The sequence below is a fragment of the Melozone crissalis genome, unplaced genomic scaffold (genome assembly GCF_028551555.1).
Source record: "Melozone crissalis strain CALT ecotype California unplaced genomic scaffold, PUWL_Pcris_2 ptg000023l_1, whole genome shotgun sequence".
NCBI lineage: Eukaryota > Metazoa > Chordata > Aves > Passeriformes > Passerellidae > Melozone > Melozone crissalis.
Window position 1 is genome coordinate 17,005,281 of NW_026535801.1, and position 14,012 is coordinate 17,019,292.

At 39.4% G+C, this 14,012-nt stretch overlaps 1 protein-coding gene across 1 annotated transcript in view; it reads left to right on the top strand.

Annotated features, from left to right (window-relative positions):
* Window positions 1-227: 227 nt before the first annotated feature.
* The window catches only part of RAPH1 (Ras association (RalGDS/AF-6) and pleckstrin homology domains 1), a 74,644-nt gene continuing 60,859 nt past the window's right edge, over window positions 228-14,012 (top strand). Inside the window, exon 1 of the mRNA XM_054277815.1 lies at window positions 228-559. The gene's annotated coding sequence lies outside the window, so the exon portion shown is untranslated. The remainder of the gene's footprint in view (window positions 560-14,012) is intronic.

Sequence of the window (14,012 nt, forward strand, 5' to 3'; positions counted from 1 at the left end):
CTCCACGCGCGCCAGCCGCCCCTCGCGCGCCCAACGGCCCCCCGCGAGCCCAACGGCCGCTAGCGCGCCCAACCGTCCCCTGCGTGCCCAACGGCCGCTCGCGCGCCCAACGGCAGCTCCGGCGCTGCGGGTCCGTCGCCGCCCCCCGTGGCTGGCGCCGGTCCCGGCAGGGCGGGGCGAGGCGCGGCCCGCGCGCCGGAAGTGAGCGGCGGGGGGAGCCCGGAGCGGTGGCGGTGCTGGGGCGGCAGCGGCGTGTGGGGAGCGGCGTCTCCGCTGCTGGGCAGGGACGTGCCTCGGCTGCCGGGCGGAGGCGGTTCCGCGCTCGGCGGAAACAAGGAACGGGAAAGGAAGGGAGCGGCGAAAGGAACCGGTATCGGCCGCCACCATTAGTGGAGGCAGGAGGAGCAGCAGCAGCAGCAGCCGCTGCCGAGGGGGTCTGCAGGCGGAGCGGACCCGGGTGCCGCCGCCGGCAGCGAGCAGGAGCGAAACCGGCGCCTCGCCCCTCTGTTCTGTGGGGCGTCGCCGCTGCCCGCCGGGGCTCCCCCGGAGCCGGGGCGAGGTGAGTGGCGGAGACGCCTTCGTTTCGCTCTTTTCTGGGGGCGGCGGTGGCAGAGCCGACGGGCGGCGTTTCCTGCCGCGTCCCCTCGGCCCCCGAGCCACCGCCGGGGCTGGGCGGGAGGCGCGGAGCGAAGGGTGCGGGAGGGGCGCGCGTTTACCGGCCCGCGCGTCTGCCCTGCGCCCCTCCACGCCCCAGGCACCATCGGGTGTGTTTGTCTGGAGAGGCTGTGGTGACTGGTGAAGGATTCTGGTATGTGTGTGCCCCCCGGGTTTTCCCCCGAATGAGGCATGCCTCGGGAGAGGCTGGGCAGTCAGCCGGGGATGCGCGAGGGATGTAGTGTGTGGCATGCAGACAATGTCAGCTTGGGTGAGTCTCCACCCTGTGCAGCCGCAGGCAGCCGGGTCCCCGGCGCAGGCATCGCCGAGGCGCGCTGCCACCCGCGGAACAAAACGCGCAAATCCGCGTTCCTGCTGCAAGAAGGAATGGTGGATTGAAAACCCAACGCCAAACCTGAGATCTGTTAAGCTTTTTAGCCATACGACCTACTGTAGGCAGACTGGTTTGCAAAGAGCCTCCCAAGCGAGCTTGATGCCTGCGTTGGTTTTAATGAAACTGGGAGTGTGGTATATTATTTTTTCTGCATGGGGAAAATCATTGATGGTGGAAGGGAAAGGAGGAGTGTCTGTATACACGAGTGTCACATGACCTTGTAAAATTCATATGGCTATACTTATTTTTCTCCTGCACTAATGCTGGTTAATTTAAGAAGGCACTGACTTACCTGTTCATTTTGGAAGATTTTGTTTCTTTTGGATTTGTTATCTTGTAGGGCAGAAAATAATCACCTGCGTGTTTGAACACTGTCTCTGGATTTTATAATTTTACTAGCATTTTATATTTTTACTGGGCTAGAGGTGTTTAGGAAGAGATGAACAGCGGTCTGTGTAGTACAATTTATTTTTTACTGGTGGATTACAGGTACACTCCATTTGGCAAATGTAAACTATTTCATATGGCTAGTATCTTTACATTACCATTCATGTGAGGGTGGATGTTTTGTGAGACTGTAGAATCACACCCACTCCATTTTGAACAAATTGTCTCTTTTTGTCTGTTCCGCCTAGTGCCCTTCAGACATGGATATATTAGCTTGTTAAATACCTTAGAGAAGAAGAATTAATTGATTAATTCTGGATGTTTATTGAAACATTATGTCTAGAACAACAAATCCTCCAGTTTTATTGTCTTTAATCAGCTTTTCTCTACTGAGAAGTATCCTGTTGAAACAGAGGAATGGTAAAATTACTTGATAAATCATCTTGAAGAACAAAAGTCTTGGTCATAATCGAGGGAATACTTTCCACATTAGATCTATAAAGATCTAAACACGTCCATATTTAATACGCTGATATCATTCTTGGTGGGTGTGGTGGATAGTGGAACACAGAACTGGTTTTCTGCACCTAAGTTGGTATGTGATTTTTTGTATCACTGGATGATAAATTACCGTACAGAAATCTGTGTTATGGAAGATTTTTGTTTTCATACAACAGAAAGGTAAGTGGCACCAAAGAATTTATTTATTGTCCTCGTACAATTTTCATTTTCAGATAGATATTTCCTTAAAATGGCTTCATTTTTATGGTCAGATGACATGCAATGAGAAATTCTTCTACCACTGATTCTCTGACTCAGCATGTGGTGGCAGTGAGAAAAGTATTAGTAAGAGATAAACCACAGTTAAGGAAAGCAGTGCAGTGTACAGGCTATTAATTTCTTGAAAGGGTATAAAAAAAATGCGAAAGAGAACACTGACAAATTTTATAAAATCTTCAATCTGCCTTCCTTGCACAGTATCTTGAGACTACTGCCTTCAGGTTTGAATTTAGCGTAGTTTTTTCACAGTGGAGTAGTGTATTGACATGAACTGTTTGCAGCTTTCTGTGTGTTGGAGTCTGTTCCTTTCCTGGTGCAGTAAGCCTGGGTGCAGAGAGCACCTGTTGGTTTAAAGTATTGTGTGGAACTGCTGCGATGCCCTGTGTAGGTAATGGTTCTCTTGGGTGGGTTTTAAGAGGCATTGTTTTTCAAAAGGAGGTCTCAGAGTTCTGGCTGTCACAATATGTGGGTATTGCCTTGTTTACCCCAAACCACGAATCTTCTTTAGTGTTGCTTCTTTATTTGAATTTGGTCCTCTGTCTATTCCTTCAGCATTAAGTTTTTCAATAGAATCAACTGGCTTTTCTAGCTAGAAACAGTTAATTCTTTGTGCTTTAAATTGTAGATCTTTATCCTGTGTTAGTCTCATCTTTACTGGTCATACTTGCCTTCCTTCTTCAAATGTTTTTCAGCTGCTGGAGAGGGAAGTAAAAACCTATCAAAGTGTGACAGAGTTAAATCTGAGTGACTAAGCCAGTTAGGTAAATACTAGGAAGAATGGTACTGAAGATTTCAGCCATTAAGTAATTTATATCACCTTCTTAATAGAAGAAGACTCCAAATCACTTGTGTTTCAAATGAAGCCAAAGGTTGCAAAATAATCACACTCTGCCTTTTCTGTTATGTTAAACAATAGTTTTATTATGGAATTTGCAGATAGAACTGAAATAATGTAATTCATAACTTCCCATTAACATCTATTCACACTGAGGATCCTGCTGATTAAATCTAGAACTTGTTAAAACACTTACCAAAGCCAGAAATGTCCAATTTCTGTTTCTGGCCCCAACAATAAGCCATTTTGCCACATTTCACACTCTTTCTCTGCAATTGCTGGAAGAAAATGTGTTGGTTTACAGTGGAATCAGGCAATGTCAGATAAACAAGCCTTATAAAAAGATGCAATCCAGATCTGTTTTATTGCTAAGAGTTAATATTACATTGAAATGACACCAGACGGCTGAGAAGTCAGGTTTTACCTGTTTCTATGTGGAGTGTTAATTTTGTTTCAAAAAATGTAAATTATGAAACAAAAGTTGACATATTGTGTAAGTCCTCTTAAGAATTCAAAAAATACCTTTGATAATTGGCAGTCACAGATTTTGAGTGAGCACACACACGGAATGTTTTCTGCCTTTAGGAATGTCTACTAGGTTAGGTAATGCCAATAAGGAAACTTGCACTGTAATTGCCCTTTATAGTTGTTCTTCAGATCAGCAAGGGATTTAAATTTCTGTTGTTGATCTCCCAAGTGTCCATTGAAAGAAAGTGTCCATTGAAAATGGTATATTAGTTTTTATATGTTAATACTAGAAATTAGAAATAATTACCCAATTAATCAAATGAGTCCCTCTGAGAAAGAGCTGAAATTCAATAATGATAGAGGTTCCTTCATATAGAAAAATTGTATAAAGACTAAGAAAAGTATCTGTAGAATATTTGTGTGCAACTTGATCCAGATATATTGACTGATATTTTCTGACATTTTAGTGAATTAAAGTCACTTCTCTGTTTTGTTCCAAGTAGGATTTTTAGTTATTTTCTATGTCCAGCTTTAGCAAAGTGTTTCATGTAAGATGTTAAATAGATTGATTGTTGAACTTGTATTTTAAAATCCATCTGTTAGTGAAGAGCTCTTGAAATGTCTTGGTCTGCAAGCTACCTCTGTACTTGTATTTTATGGAGGAAGATTCTGTACATAAGGATTTGAAGTTGTCCTGACGTTAAATATTAGGAAAATAATTTGTTGCCATCCTAAATCTTAATTAGTTGGATTTTAGGAGGTGTCAGGGGAGGGAGGCCTGCAGGTGGGGAAGGAATTCAAGGGATGGTACAAAAATAGTCACAGAACATAATTTTTACCCATTACTGAATTTCTAGTCTCAAAAATCCATCAAAATAATTTTAACAAATGTAATTTAAAAGGTGGTTGAATCTTCCTTGCCTCTGGTCTTTTCAAGACACCAGTGTGTAAGGTGAAAGTTCTTATACGGAAATATTATAGGGAGTCTGGTGAGGGAATTACTATCCACAGTAGTAAAACTGTTTTATTTACTTAAGCAAACATTACAGTGTTCAAGAACTCGGGTTGCTGGTAAAATTGCACTGATCTTGCATAGCATAAATGGTAAACTGCATGTAGATTGTTCTTATCTTCTGTGAAAATTATCTGAATTATCATCCCTTATTGCAATGTTTACATTGTGTTTTTCTAATTATTGTATTTGACATCTGCTGAAGTAGTCGTGTGCGGTGTGAGGGTACTGTCAAGTGTTTAGAATGCCAAGTTGTGTTCACATACAAACACCTCACTCTTTTCCACTATTTATTACAACAGAATAGCTGATTTCTGGCAGATCAGGATTAGAAAGAAACAGGAGCAAGAAGTGACATCACTTTCCAGTTTTGTGACTGCTAAGTTTTATTACTTGTGTCAGTATTGGACTTTCATGTAGAAAAGTCTTGGAGAAGTACAGAACCTCCCGATCATTTTTCTCAAATGTAGATCTGATTTGAAAAATATGCTGTCTAAAACACACATACAGAAGAGGGCTGGAGGGAAGCTCATTGGCATCCTTCATCCTCTCTGAAAACTTCACCTTTCAGAAAGTTTCGGGAGCAGTTGTAGTGGCCTGGCAGAAACCTTTGTTCATATGATAGTGAGAGCTGAAGTCCACTGCCTACTGCTGGCACAGGGTCCTTGGCTGCTGCCAGGGCTGTGATTGTCTCATTGTCCTTCCCTTTTCCCAGAGACTTAGCAGCAGTTCGCTGCGTTGGTAGGACTTGTGGTATTCCTGGTGTCCTTTTGTCCTGGTTAAAGTAAATTTTAAAAGGCTGAAACTGTGCTGTGCTTACAGTCAGCATGTGCAGTAAGTTACTTCTTGTAGTTACTTTAATCATTGCCTTCTTGGCTCTTCCAGTAGGAAGGAACAGTTTACTCCCAAAGCTCCAAGTAGAGCTTGTTGCTCGATACATGGGTCGATTTCATCTCGATGTTCCCACTTTTCTGCTTTAAGAACAGCCATCTGTAGTGCAGAAAAGGTAGTTTATTCTGTCATCATGGTCTTAGTGTGTGAACTTGGTTATAGGTGCCTGGTAAAATTGCTCCCCCATTTAAAGCTGTTGTTGAGCTAGTAGTGTCTTCTGCTGTTGAGCAGTTGTGTATCAGTGACATGTGAAAAATTCTGCTGATTATTTGAGGAAGTACTGTAAACTTGTCAAGGGTTACTCTGCACAAACTTACACTTCATTTTCTGAAATCCAGTTGGTCATGGTAAAAGGAAAAATGTTTTTGGAAGTGTCCAAAAGACTTAATTGCAAACGTTACTTAAACTGTAATTGGCAAATGTTCCATTACCTGCTTGTAAAATTGTATTTTAAAGGCTGTATCACTGAGTAGTGTTAGAAGTGCAAATAATGAGTATGTATCAGGCATTGATGATAAAATAGTCCTATCTCAAATGGTTAAATTCTTACTATTATATCCTCTTTATAGTTAAATCCTTTCAACATATGTAATTAAATTGCCTGCTAAGTGCAACAGTAAATGTTGAATAAATCATTGCATAATGTGAAAAATGCTAACTTTACAACATGAAATTCATAATATGGCTTTTTTTGTGCATGTAGAATTTTATTCTTCTTGCAATTTAGACATTATGCTAAGATGGTTTTGCTCAACTGTATTGTTTCAATCAGTGATGAAAAAAGCCTAGTGCTTTTTTGATGTCTGTGGATTTCTTTTAAATAGTTCCATTGATTGTTAGGGTAAAATAATCTCTCTAAAATGCTGATTTGATTGGTTTAATCACTGGGAAAGTATATTGAAACTATGTTTGACAGATTTTTCTCTCTGTCAAAAGTCCTATAGATTTGGAGAGGTATTCTTACGTTTATATGTGAAGTTGCTGAATTAATCTTGTGGTACAGCAGTATTGAAAAGATGTGATGTTGTTACAGGCTTGGAGTTGCTGTAGAAGCTAGCGTTAGCCAAACAGTTGTGCAGATTCTTTGAAAGAAATAAAGTTCCCCGTGTGCTGTGTATATACTTGTTCAGGTCATTAATCTCTGTACAGATGCATTTGCTGAGCCTGGAATAGTCCCTGTTTGCATCTCTGACAGAGCTGATCCAGACTCAAGAACCGTATCTTTCACTCAGTGGGCTTTTTTTCCTTTCTTGTAGGTCCCTTAAAGAGATGGTATTAGTAAGAGGAGAAGAGCAGTGGAGCCCAGAGAACTTTTTCCTTCCTTACACTTTTCTTGACAGAATTATTCTTTGGTAGCTTTAGAGATCACTAACCTATTGTGCATTAAAAATACTCATAAAAAAAACAGAGACAGACAATATTAAATCCATGTAAATTGTGTGATCCAGTTAACAGCATAATCCACAGCATGCCAAAATGATAAAATTGAAGAGGTGATGTGTTGGGAGCTGCTAAAGGAAGAGAAGCTACACCCTTCTATACATCTTCCTAGATCCTGATTATATATTGTTTTGCAGAATTCTAGGTTATTTTATTATTTTACTTCTGGGATGTAAAGTCATTTTTTAAAAATAAGGAGAAATACCTTTCCAGGTTGCTCTTTGCATCTTACAGATATGAAAAGGCATCTGTCAAGGCTTTCAGAATTTGTTGTAGGAAATACTTTGCCCCATGATTTTGTAAATAGTTTAATTTTAATATCTAGATGACTAATGTTATCTATACTTATTAAGATGAGCTGCTTTACAAAACTGGGATGAGTTCTAGCTCAGTATTGAAAATAGCAAGTTTTCAGCATGTTTTCAAGCATCTTAGGAGCAAGACTGATTTTTGCAGCCCAATGATGATCTTCCAGAGGTGAAATTGGCATGGGAAGCTTATTAGCTTTGCAGAAATACTCTGCTTGCATACTAATTGTCTTAAATTTAATCCCATGGGATTTTTTTCTACTTTTGTCTGAGCTCATTGCTTGCTACTCTTTTATAATTTAGAACAAGAAGTATTGAATTAGGTAAGAAGAGATGTACTCTAACAAATGTGAAACCATTTCATTATGACTATGACAGTGTTCCCTCAGGTTTTCTCATATTGTTGCCAGAGAGTACATAAAGATAAGATCTGAAGTTCTTAAACTGTGTTAACTTTGAGAATCTGTGTCTACAAGAACATTGTAATAAATGCAGTATCTACTCTGGATTCCTGCAGAAGCAAGGACAGTGTTTGCTGCCCAGGGAGATTTCTCCCAGTTGTTTTGTGGGAGGTACAGTACTTGTGGATTGTGTCTGGACTTAAAGCCTCAGTCTTTGGTATTGCACTGTTGGCTGTTCCTCAGCAGTTTCTCACTTGTGTATGGCTCTTGATTTCATCCTGACTTGCCTGGTTCATGCCTGTGTAGTGATGAGGCATCTTGCATAGGATTTTTGATTGTATGCCAGAAGCCAAGCATTCCAAGCTGTCTTTATTTATAGAATCGTTTAGGTTAGAAAAGACCTTTAAGATCGAGTCCAGCCAATAACTTAGTACTGCCAAGTCTACCACTAAACTATGCTTGAGTTGATTTTGTGTATGTAAAGATCACTGGAGACTAGATGTAAGAAAAACACACACAAAATCCCCAAACATGCCAAACACCTACTTGTCCTTACCTTACTGATTTTGCTTCTTGCTCTGCTCCTTGCTGGAAGGATCACTGTGAACTTGTTTCACCACTTAAAATCGAGTTAATCATTGTTAGAATTTGTTTCAATACACCAATGCAAGTTTGGATTTCCAAGGTGTCAGTAATCATTCTCCTTCAGAGGTGACTAAAGACTTAGCACAAATGTGGTTTATAGTGCATTTTTAAAAATCTCCCCATCGTGAAAAATCTCATTAGGTTGTTCTAAGCCTTTAAATAAAAATGCCATACAAATCTCTGTTCTCAAAGGAAGTTGTCACTTAGATCTTTAATGCATGACTCAAGAGCATGACCTTTTACTTGAACATGTAGATCTGAGTGGCTGTGACAGAAACATGGGTGGCTGCACGCTGTGTTCCTGGTGAAGCATTCTGCAGGTTGTGTGTATCAGTGCACCTTTTGGTACTCTGGAGTTTAGTCAGTAGTACTTGTGTCTTCTAATAGATAGTTCTTCTATCTATTAAATGGAGGCATTTCATTTAGGGGTGGAGGAGGGAAGTCAGTAGTTTTCAGTCACTAGTAACCTTGCAAAGCAATAATACTGGCTGAAACTTTATCCATCTCTGAGCATGTCACAGGTCAGGAGAACAGTTCTACTGAAGCTGGGTAAGAGAAGATCACTTCTTCTTTCACCTCTACCCTGTTGTGTCTATTAATAAGTAACTTAGTGGCATGATCCGTTCTCTGGAACTGAAAGGCTGTTAGATTGACGTGACTGCCACAAATAAATTACAGCCTATTGTAGAAGGAAAGAATTATCTTCATGAAGAAATGTTCAGTTCTGGATTAGAGACCTGAGATACTTTCTAAGAAGCACAGCAAAATTGAGAAGTCTCATTTTCAGCAATTGCATGGAAGGAGAAGGGTCCCATAGAAAAGTGAGAGTGTTTTTTCCTTTCTGGCAGCTTGCAGAGCATAAAATAGAAATAGGGAAATGAGTGAAATTTTCAAGAGGAACCACTAGCCACATCACAGTTGTTAAAGTGAAACATATACTGTCTTTATGAGGAATGCTCTGTCAACAGCTATTCAGTTGATAGTGCAGCATTCAGCTTAACCTTTTGTGCTTCCTATCCCAGTAAGTGAAAATCAGAGATGTTCTAGTTGAAAATAAAAGAGAAAGCAAACCTCCAAAAGCACTGTCCTTGTAATTGGTGCCATTGGAATGAAACTTTGTATTTTGATACCGTTTATATCTGTTCAGCTTGAATGTGCACAAAAACTTCAGAAAGTTCTCAAAACCAACAGGTTAAAAAAAAATCCTTGAGATTAGTTATTACTACAGTATACCGAATCTTAAATTAACTTTTATCAGCTGGAATGGAATATTTCTGGAATGACTGGCCCATATTCTGAAGTTGAAAGTCCAGCACAGAGTAAACAAAGTATTTTCAGACTATGCACTTTCAACGTCAATGGTGTTTCATTTTTGAACCTTAATGATTGGATGCCTCTCTTTTTGCAAAGAGGTGTCAATCTTCATTCTCCTGAAGGATCAGGTAGTTAATAAATTTACAGATATCATATACAAAGTTAGCTTTGATGGACTGTGAGGCCTGAAAGCTTAGGAAGTGATTTTATGTGTTTATTATTTTTCCAGATAATTTAAAAGTATGTTAGCCTTGTGTGGCCTTTAGATTTAAAATACACATAGTGTATGGAAAAAAACATTCACTTGATGCAAATGACTTGGATTTAATGTATGTGCTGTTTTGCTATCCTTTTCGGAAAAGAGTTTAAATTGAGCCTATTGTTGCTTGCTTTGTGGTCTAAAGACTGATCTGAGTGTACTGCATAAGACAAGTTATGGTGTTATCCTTCACTTTTAAAATTATTCCTCATTATTTAGTACTTCTGATGAGTCATGTTTTCCAGTAATTATTGTGAAGTGTATACTTTCTAATTTTGAAGATGACAATGTAAATTTTGTCCTGTATAATGTGACCATGGGCCAGCCTTGCATCTTTTACACTTCAGTGTAAAAGATGCATTAACCAGTAGTAAAACAGAACTGTATTTGTAAAACAGGAGAATGTGCTTTAAAGCAATGTCTTCCCAACACTATCTAGTGTCTTTTTTTTGTATAGGTTAATGTAACCCCTTCTGATGTTGAATTCTACCAACATTATTTTTCTAATCCTGAAGATACGTAGTCTTCCTTTTGTTTAGAATGTATTATCACCTGAAACTAGGAGACCAAATTTTTTTTTGGTGTGATAATGCTCATTATTAACTTTCTGAGATAAGGTTAATCTGGTGTGCTCTGTAATACAACTCTTGAGCATTTGAGAACAACATTTCTATACGCATGATCTGATGAAACATGATAAAATGCTACAAGATATTGATGTGTCTTGTGTAGTACATTGTTCTAGTTAAAGCTGCCTAAATACTTTTTTTTTTCTATTTCAGAGTGAGTTGGAAAACAAGATAAAAGATCAGTTGTTCTCTTATGAAAGTGTAAAAATTGCAGCTGGCCTTATGTTGTCTGCATTCTTTTTGCCTTACAGCGTGGAGTTAAATATTTGAGTTTACAACTGCGCATGCCTTCACTATATTACAAAGCACCAGTAGGAGTTGAGAAGGCAGAGCCTACTGATAGATTCAGCAGCTGCTGCTTCATTCCTAAAATTACTTCTGCTGGATTGCAATGAACTCTTGGTATTTTAGCATGATTCAGGCAGTATAATTGACAGGAATATTGAACTAACATATCTACAAAAGTAGGGCCTTTCTTATTTTTGCAATATGACTAAATATTTAGTATCTGGATACTATGCATCATAAATCATTGCCTTGTATTATGTCTGTTTATTTCAAGACACTCATAGTGAAGTATCAAACTTTTTGGAGTATAGTAATAGCCATTGTTTGAAATGGTGGTAAGTAGAATATGAAGTTGTTTTGGTTTTTTAGTAGAATTTGGAATATGTGGATGGTTAACTATTTAAAATATTATATAATTAGTTCACTTTTTGAAAAGAAAACTTAAAATTTTGCCTGACATGACTCATTATGGAGAGATGTAATACTGTGATGGAATTGTCTATTAAACTGAAGAGCACTGCTCTGTGAGGTAATTGAAGGTCCAGTAAAAGACACTCTTAGTTTCCTTGATATTTCTGCCATAATTTCTGAAGTTCTGCTTGCATCCATAATGCAGTGGGTGACATTTCCCTGGGGAGAGTAGCAGCAGTCTGGTTCTGTGTGCATCAAGAATCGTCTGTGTAGCTATGTGGAACTAGTTTGAGGCTTGTATTTCAACAGTAGCAAATAGTGATGATCTTTCTGTCATTAGATGTGCATGCAGAACTCTGATACTGAATGGCATGCAGATAGATAACTGTGCAGTTTTCATATTTTTATTGCCACGGTACTGCCAATATAGGTTAAAGATTGTATTTAGAAAGTATGTTTGTAAATAACTGATATATCATTTTTTAAAGGTGATCAAAATAATCACTGAAATAATATCCATGACTTTGCATTCTGTAAAAAATTGATTTGTGCCCTCTCTATATTGCTGAGCATTTATAGTGTCTTGAGGAGCAGGACATTATTTTAAGAGAGGAAGTTAGGTCTGCCACAGAGGAAGCATTATATTATGGATTAAATGCTGTCCTTGTCATCTTTGAAACACACTTTTTCTGCTCTCGTGTTACATTCATCTTTTTTTCCCTTCATACAGTCTTACAGTTCATTAGTGGAGTTACAAACAACGAGTAGTTTTGAAAATTCTCTGTAGCTCTCTTGTCCTCTTTTTGGGAATTGATCTTGGAATGTTTGCTTCTGAAATACTTCTTGATTTGAAACTGGATAGGTAGAAAAATACTTTTTTCTGTGCCCAGTTGCTTCCTGCACTTGGGATTATGTTTGTATGCATGCACTTAGATGTTGTTGGCTAGAACTGTCCCACAGGAGATACTCTGTCCACTGAGAACTGGGCAGGATATTTTTGTTGGTATTCCCCACCTCAAAATGCACACGGTGGGAGGTTGGATAGGGTTTATGAGCTGTGTTAGTCCTGTGCTTTGTGCATATTCTCCTCAACTGGGATGAGTTCTTAGATTATGCAGAGGAATTGAAAAAGGGGCTGAGAACTTGGTTTCTGTGACTTGATTGAATTTTTTAAAATAGAGTTTTTTAACTGTTAGGAATAATAGAGCTGGAAAGAGGTGCTGCTAGAATTGACTTTACTGCTTTATCACAAAGGCTGTGAATGATTCCGCAGATGTACTGCTCTTTCACTGGTTTCCTTCTGAGAGAAGGTTGTGGCATCAGATGTCAAGTTGAGACCAGGAACAAACAAGGTCTTAGGATGCATCCCATTTGGTTTTTACAGGTATTGCTTCTTTAGTGATGTTGTGGGGCGCGCTCTGGCTTGTGGTTGAGCTGTTTAATTTCCAGAGCTCGTAAGTGGTTGCACTGAATAGAAAGAGATGGTGCCATTGAAACAGTGCTGGCAGTCAGGCATGGATTCCTGGTAGGCATTCTCAGTGGCATTGCCATGGGACCACAGCCAGGCAGTTTCCTAAATAAGCATGAGTCCACTGGCAGCTCTGACAGCAAATGCTACTTGTAGCATAGTAGCACCTCGTTGGTGAGTCATTCGCTGCTGATTGTTCTAGCTACTGTCCATTAAATAACGAGTTTTGGCTACTTGCTTGACTAAAATTGCCAAGTGCATGTTTGTTCATGGCCAGGCTTTCAAAGAGTGGTTATTGCACTAACTTTTCACTGGTCACAGTTATGTCAGGCTTTTGCTATACTGCTGTGTCAGAGGTTAAGATTCTAGAATTCTGTTAAACAATAAAAAGACAACAAAACAGTATGATCCATCCGTTTGACTTTCTGTAAGTTTAGTACAATATAATTATTTTTAAGATTTCCTTCAATATTATGGGGAAATTGCCCAGGTAGTTGCTTCCTTATCTATTCTATTTCTGTGTATCATCCTTCAAAGTGTGTTGCATGATTTCTGTTAAATGCAGAAGAGCATTTTCAGTTGGGTGTCAAATCCAGCTGTATGAAAACAGAGTTCAACTTCACCTGCACAATAATATCTACCTTGTGTATAAATAGTTCAGTAAAAAAAAGCCCAAACCAACCCTAAAATCTAACTGTGTCTTAAAGACTTTAGTGGGACTTAAATATCTGAGAAGTCTAGCAATGGAATATGAGCCTGTTTACTAGTGCTGTTTATGAGCAAGTGTGCAAAAAGTATATTGGTGTAAATCAAAGGGTTTTTTCTTTTCTGACTTTCTGAACTTTTTAATACATTTGCAGCTAGAAAATGATAGCAGTGAGTACTGGGAATGCATTCTTGGTCCATGCTCCAGTGTTTAGCATTGCAACAACAGCACTGTGTAGAAATCATTCCCAACTTTCTTCTATTGATTTTTGGACATGTATTTCTTTTTCCTAAGAAAGGGGACTTAACTCATTTGCTTTCCTTTATTTGCAAAGGGGTGGAGAGTCTCGTGGTTGGGGGTTTTTTTGGTGTTTGTTTGTGGCCTCTTGGCTTTTTTAAGACAAAGCTTTGAGGTATTGCTTCCAGTCTGTGACTTGTGAAATTATTATTTAAATGGTATCTGCTCTTTTTGGTATGTGTACCATTGTCCAGTCCCAAGTACACTAACCTTTCTTGACTTAGTAATGCTGTCTTTCTTCTTTTTGCTATCACTCCCTCTTGCAAAGAAAAAGACCTTACTTAAAGTTAATCAGAAGATCTATGTAGAGAAACTTGGACTTTCTGGCTTTGCATAGACAAGTTGCTTGAGTTGTCTGCTGTCCCCTACAGGTAGTTTAGTTTTAACCTTTTTCTTATACAGGGAAGGAGAGGTCTTCCTGCTTC